Here is an 8,003-nt window from a genome sequence, read left to right as displayed (position 1 = left end):
ATTCAGATGCTGAAAAAGGACTGCAGATGCTGTTGGATTATGACCTCCCTGCACTTAAAATGGATTTTTTAGAGCTATAGAAACCCAATTGGTGCGCTCTTAATTGCGTTGGAAAGTAGACATCCTGGGATTTTCAGAAATATATAATAGTCCATACTTTGCCCAAGTTTTGATGACGCAAATTGGCGTTTAAACGCCAACTTCCTGCCCTATTCTGAAGTTAAACGCCAGAAACAGGTTACAAACCAGAGTTAAATGCCAAAAACAGGCTGCAACCTGGCGTTTAACTCCAAGAGAAGTCTCTACACGTGTAAAGCTCAATGCTTAGTCCAAGCACACACCAAGTGGGCTCGGAAGTGGATTTCTGCATAATTTACTTATCTTTGTAAACCCTAGTAACTGGTTTAGTATAAATAGGACTTTTTACTATTGTATTTACATCTTTTGATCATTTTTGAGACTATCCTTGTATGACTTTTGATCTCTTGATCACGTTTAGGGGACTGGCCATTCGGCCATGCCTGAACCTTCATCACTTATGTATTTTCAACGGTGGAGTTTCTACACCCCATAGATTAAGGTGTGGAGCTCTGCTGTTCCTCATGAATTAATGCAAAGTACTATTGTTTTTCTATTCAACTCAAGCCTATTTCTTCTCTAAGATATTCATTCGCACACAAGAACATGATGAATGTGATGATTATGTGACGCTCATCACCATTCTCACCTATGAACGCGTGCCTAACAACCACTTCCGTTCTACATGCAAACAAGCTTGAATGTGTATCTCTTGGGTTTCTAATCTAAGATTAAAACCTTCATGGTATAGGCTACAATTATTGGCGGCCATTTCTGAGATCCGGAAAGTCTAAACCTTGTCTGTGGTATTCCGAGTAGGATCTGGGAAGGGATGACTGTGACGAGCTTCAAACTCGCGAGTGTTGGGCGTAGTGACAGACGCAAAAGGATCAATGGATCCTATTCCAACATGAGTGAGAACCGACAGATGATTAGCCATGCGGTGACAGCGCATTTGGACCATTTTCACTGAGAGAAAAGGAGGTAGCCATTGACAACAGTGATACCCAACATGCAGCTTGCCATGGAAAGGAGTATGAATGATTGAACGAAGGCAGTAGGAAAGCAGAGATTCAGAAGGAGCAAAGTATCTCCATACGCTTATCTGAAATTCTCACCAATGAATTACATAAGTATCTCTATCTTATTTTATATTTTATTTATATTTTAATTATCAAACCTCATAACCATTTGAATATGCCTGACTGAGATTTACAAGATGACCATAGCTTGCTTCAAGCCGACAATCCCCGTGGGATCGACCCTTACTCACGTAAGGTTTATTACTTGGACGACCCAGTGCACTTGCTGGTTAGTTGTGCGGAGTTGTGAAAAGGAGTTGAGATTACAATCGTGCGTACCAAGTTTTTGGCGCAGTTGAGATCACAATTTTGTGCACCATGAGGGAATAGAGAAGAGAAGGAGGGAGACGGTGCCAGTAGGGCTGGGTGCCACTGTCGTCGTTGTTGTCGTAAAAGGGAGAGGGAGACATATGAGAGAGAAAGAGAAGCACTGAGAGAGTTTTTGATGGAGAAAAATAGAAGTCGTCACCATCATCATGGGATCCACCGCCAATTAAAGTAAGTTTCTATCGCTTTGAAACTCTTGCTATAATTGTTCTGGTTATTTGTTGTTGAGGATTTTGAGGTATGGATGTTGTAGGTTTAATTTACTCAGATTGCATGCGGTGAAAGTTGCCACTACTGCTGCTGCCGGGTTAGTTTAGAAGCTACTACTGTATCGTCCTGCAGTATCATCCTGCTTTGTTTCTCATGGTGAGATTATTTGATTCTGTTTTAATTTACTGTAATACTCCATTACCAACTATGTTCTAATTTTGCTTAATATCCATTTCACTTTAGTTCCAAATCATGTCAGATATGTTGTTGTTGCTGTCATCGCGAGTGCTATAGTTATTGAGATTGTTCTTCATGGTGAGACTAAACTCGATTTGCCTCCTTCACCATATACTTTATTCTAATTTCGCCTAGCATCCATTTCATGTTAATTCTAATTTTTGTCAGATTAGTTATTGCTGTGATCCTTGATGTCACTGTTGTCTCAGAAATCATCAAGGTTTTTGTCACTGCTATGAATTAAAAAAATAAACAAAAGAGGGGTTTATTGCATTTTAATTGCTGTGAATTTGATTAGCCGAGTTAGGGGTTAATTAAATATGCTTTAAACTTTGAATACCGGACAAGTTTAGGGGATTAATGCAAATGAATGAATGCCTGTGATGTAAATAATTTTCTGTTGTGGTTGAATGTGTGACTGTTTCTATTATTGAGTAGTTGATTTCTAAAACTCTGGTGAAACTGATTGAATAAGTTGTGTTTGGGGTTTTTGAAAATGAATGGGCAGTTATGGAGTTTGCAACAATTATGACTATACTCGACAACCACAATTTTGGATTTGGGACTGAAATTTATCATGCTTTACTATGCCAATTTTAACACCCTATCACACTAAGCTTCACCCTATAGCCGTGAAGCAAAGGGGATAATACATCACAATAGTTCTAAATCTCCATACAATAATATATATCAAGAATTAGTATGACTAGAAGCCCGATAAAAGAAATAAAGGATCAAAGACTCATAGAATAGAGATACGAAGCGCGAAACACGAAACGTTCACACACAATAACTGAATACGTTAGAACGAAAGGTACAAAGCATAATATATAAACCTTGTAGATAGATCCAAGATATACAAGGTAATAAATAAAGTAAACAAGAGATATATATAGGTATGATATATAAAAGGGAACTAATCACAGTCTGTGGAGTTTAGGCCAGCCAGCTCAAACTGAAATACAACAGAGTTTTGAAGTTTAAAAAAAGAGAAACATCCTATCTCTCAAAATTTTTAGAAAATAAAGCCTCTAAAGCATCAAAATACAATAATTCAAAAGTGAGAGAACTAATAGCAAAATAAAATACAAAACCAAGCTGAATAATCCTCCGCTCTGTCACCACGTCTGCAAACTCACCGAGGTGGGTTGCGACCTGCATCTGAAAAACGACAACAATATATGGTACGAGAACCGGAGGTTCTCAGTGTGGTAACAGTGCCCAATAGATAAGATGTAAGGTTCTGAAAAGCCAAAGACAATCCTAGAACTTCACGTCAATCCAAAATTCAAGCTTATAAGAAGTATATAAAATTAAACCATAAATTGGAAAATCTAACTTAAGGGATTTCCACACTAATACTAGTCACCGCTGTCTCATAGCCTTCACCAACCTATCCTTCGTGTGATCCCATCGCCACCACCTACCTGGTGCATGAAATTAGAACTCGCACAACTGAACCGACAAGTGCACCGGGTCGTCCAAGTAATACCTCAGGTGAGTGAGGGTCCATCCTAGGAGGATTGTTGGAGTGAGCAAGTTGTGGTTATCTTGCAGATCTTAGTCAGGTGAATAGAAAAGGTAATTGTTGTTGTAGGCGCATAAAATAAAACAATAAAGAAAACAATACTGAATTAGTGTAGAAACAATGATGGGGAATAAGTTAAGGCCTTGGAGATGCTTATTCTTCTGGATTAACACTTCTTACTGACTACTTTAACAATGAGTGATTCATTAAATTGCAAGGCTGTAAGTGATTAAAGCCGAGGCTAGCGGTCATTAATCTCCTCTGATCCATATCACACACCAGTGCTAATGGTCATCCAATTTGAACGAGGGTGAAGCTTATGCAATTCAATCTCTTATGATCCTACTCAAAATGTCACAGATAAGGTCAGATCTTTTAGATCGGAGAATGATGCTCTCTATTCTAGCGTTAATGCCACAGAGACCTCAATTATCCATGACTAACGAGATTTCATGTCATGTATCCCAATTAGCCTAGGTACTCTCTTGGACCTGTGATGTACTTGATAAACCCCCTTTGTAGGGTTTATCTTGTGTTAAATTCAGAGCATTTTAATAACCTTTTCTCACATTTATTCAATGAAATAGCATGATTTTGTGATTATCTCCGTACTTGTGCTTAGATGTGAAAATATGCTTTTTAGACCTTTAATTTGATAATTCTGATTCACCTTTGATTTCCACTAGATGCCTTGATGTATTTGCTAGTGATTTCAGGTTGAAAAGGGGCTAGGAAGGGATCGAAGGAGTGAAAGGAAAGCATACAAAGTGGAGAAATCATGAAAAGCCAAAGATTTGAAAAAGCCCATGGACGCGCGCGCACTGTGCGCATCCGCGCGGATTGCGAAATGTCCTAGGGGCGCGTACGCGCGCTGTGCACGTACGCGACCAAGGTCGCACGTGATTTTTAAAGAGGAACACGTGCCTAGCGATTTTTGGAGGGTTTCCAGCCCATTTGGAGCTGAGTTTTTGGTGGGAAAAGGCTAAAATAGACCAAGGAATGAAAAGGAAGGAATGTAGAGATTCATACACACACATTAGGCTAGTTTAGTTTTAGTTTTAGAGAGAGAAGCTCTAACTTCTCTCTAGGATTAGGATTAGGATTAGGTTTAGTTCTTAGATCTAGGTTTTAATTCATGTTCTCTTCTACTTCTTCTTCTTAATTCTTTGTTGTTACATTTCTCATTCTTCTATTTTTTGTTATATTTCCTTCCAGTTTGTTTATAGATCTACTTTTGTTCATTTTATTTTCTTTTAATGCAATTTGAGGTAATTCATGATAATTGTGTTCCTTTTGATTGTTGTTATTAATTCCTTGCAATAATTGTTGTTAGATTCATTTGTTGAGGCCAATTTACTTTGCTTTTCTTTAGTGTCTTCCAAGTGTTGGATGAAATGCTTGGTTAGATTTTAGTATAGATTTTTATCCCTCTTGGTCTAGGTGGAGTAATTAGTGACGCTTGAGTTATCTAATTCCTTTATTGATCGATAATTAGAAGTTGCTAATTGATTTGGATACCACTAACGCTAGTCTTTCCCTTGGGAGTTGGCTAGGATTTGTGGAATAAAGTTAATTCATCCACTTGACTTTCCTCCATGGTTAGAGGTTAACTAAGTGGTAGAAATGAACAATTTGTGGTCACAATTGAGGAAGATAACTAGGATAAGACTTCTAGTTCTCATATCTTGCCAAGAGCCCTTTTAGTCATTAGTTTACTTTCATTGCCATTTATATTTCTTGTCAAAAATCTCACAAACCCCAAACATACCTCATAACCAATAACAAGACACTTCATTGCAATTCCTAGGAAGAACGACCTGAGGTTCAATACTTCGGTTTATAAATATAGGGGTTTTTACTAGTGACAAACAATCTTTTGTATGAAAGGACTATTGTTGGTTTAGAAACTATATTGCAACGAGACTTCATTTGTGAAATTCTAAACCGTCAAAAGTCTTGCTCATCAAAATGGCGCCATTGCCGGGGATGAACATGCAATGGTGTTATGTTATTGGTTATTGTATATATGTGAATAGTGTGAATAGATTTGTCTTTTGCTTGTTTACTAGTTTTTGTTAGTTTTATTTTGCTTTTCCCTTATAAATTCTCACCCTCTTGGCTATGAGTTTGGTTCTCACTATGTTGTAGAAAATGTGGACTTTAATGATAACATGTACCAAGGATGGAACACTCCAAGATGGGAGGAGTCTCAAGGAATTGATCACTCCTATTGGCAACAACCTCCGGACACTTATAGGTATAACCACCATCCTAATACATGCCAATTTAATGGCTATGGTGACTCTTTTTGTGATAATCAAGCACCACCACCATATGCTTGTGGACCTTGCCCTTAACATGACTATCAACCATGCTCACAAGCCCATCTTTGCCAAGCACCTTTTTGTGACCCATATCTACCATATGACCAATCACCCATGCCACATCATTATGACCATTATGTGTAAGAACCTTTGGAACCACCACAACCTTATCATAACCACTATGAAGAACCACCTCCATGCTCACCATCTCCATACCCTTATTATGAAGAACCACCTTCTCATTATGATCCCTTCCTCCAAAATAATGAACCTTCCTATCCACTCCAAGCCCCAATGAATGATTCTTTCACCTTGCTACTTCAAGGCCAAGCGGATATGCAAAGGAACACCCTAGAGTTTGTGACCAATCTGACTAAGGTAGTGCACACTTTAGCCTACCAATATTTGAACACTCAAAGTGCTTCCATGGCCACATGTGAACAATCAAAAGAAGAGCAAAGTATGAAAGAGAAATTGGAAAATTCGGTGGAAAAGAAGGAAGAATCAAGCTTTGTATTGGAACAATTGGAGAAGCCTAGGGTCATTGAAGAAAAGGAAGAAGTGGTTGAAGATCTAGGAGATGCGAAACCACCATGGATGTCTCAACAACATCCGGAGCATATCAAGATTGAAGAATATGAGAAGGTTAATCAAGAGATGGACTCAATCATCAATGATTTCCTATCAATAATTGAACCCTCTCCCATGGGCATGAAATTGAAACTATTGAAGACAACTCGACACCAAATCTTGTCGGTGATCTCATTGAAGACTCTTCCAGCAAAAGTGAAGTTAAGATGAAGGTATATTTCACACAACCTCCGAAGTTTGATTTGATTGATGATGAGGAGGAATCGGAAGGAGTCAACAAGCATGAAGAAAATGAAAGAAGTTGTCAAAAGGTGGAAATATTCATAGAAGAGCATAAAAAAATCGACCTTGCATTGTCTAAGTGTGGGGAGGTTTCCCTCTCTAAGCCACCATCCAACACACCATTCAAGTGGGTAAAACTCTTACCTTTAAGCTTTACCTTCTCACTCGAATATGGCTTGATTGAAATGGATGGACAACTTAGAGCAATTTGTGGAACTAAGGGTAAGAAGGAGTTGTGTAGTGGTTGGAAGTTTGGAATTAGACTCATCAAGGTCAAAGCTTCAAAGTATAGGGATTATGATTGGATGAATGTTACTTTACATGGTTCTAGGAAGAAGGCCTGGTATGCTAGAGAGAATTCTGCTTATTATACTTGTCAACCGCCCGAACTGAAAATTCATGAAGATCAATAAGAAGACGGGTGCGAAAATAAGATATGGGATCCTGATAAACCCCGATTTTGTGGTTTATCTTGTGCTTATTTTGGGGGATTTTATCAACAATTCTCACACTTATTCGCAAGAAATGCATGGTTTTGTGTTCACTTCCCAATATTGCTCCATGATGGAAAACATGCTTATTTTGCCTTAAAATTGCCATATTCTAATCCTCTTCTATTGCCATTCGATGCCGTGATGTATTTGTTGAGTAATTTCAGGAGTTATAGGGTAGGAATGACTTAGAAGAGAGGGAGAAATCATGTGCAAAAAGAGAGGAACATGAAGAATTAAGATCTTGGAAAAAGCAGCATCGGCGCGCCCGCGCACTCTACGCGCACGCGTGGATGAGGTTGGTTGGAAGCGGCGCGCAAGGATGGACGCATCCGTACGGATCAGAAGATTCCTATCGACACGCACGCACGCTTGGCGCGCACGCGTGGATCGCAAAAGCAATCGGCGCGCACGCACGCATGGCGCGCACGCGTGGGAAGCTGCACGTGACCTCATTAAAGGAAATCGTGCCTGGCGATTTCTGAGGCTCATGAGGCCCAATTCCAAGCTGTTTCTACATGGAAAAGACCCAAGGATGCTAGGGGAAAGGGGAGATCAATCATTTTACACTAGGACATAATTTTTAGCTAGTTTTTGGTTCTTGGGTGATTCTAGAGAGAGAAACCCTTGTTCTTCTCTAGATCTAGTTTTAATTTGATCTTCCCTTGTTGATTTATGAATTGGATCTTGTTAATTGCTAGTTTTAATTATTCAATTTGAATTCCGTGCTATAATTTTGCTTATATCTTGTGATAGTTTATGAATCCTTGTTACTTGTCATTTTATACCCATTTCATGAATGTTGTGATTCTTGACTTGTTGATGTTACATTGATAATTTCTATGTTTAGTCT

Source organism: Arachis hypogaea, chromosome 14 (assembly GCF_003086295.3).
Source record: "Arachis hypogaea cultivar Tifrunner chromosome 14, arahy.Tifrunner.gnm2.J5K5, whole genome shotgun sequence".
Taxonomy (NCBI): Eukaryota; Viridiplantae; Streptophyta; class Magnoliopsida; order Fabales; family Fabaceae; genus Arachis; species Arachis hypogaea.
The sequence above is the reverse complement of the archived record's forward strand: the minus strand, read 5'-3'. Positions refer to the sequence as shown.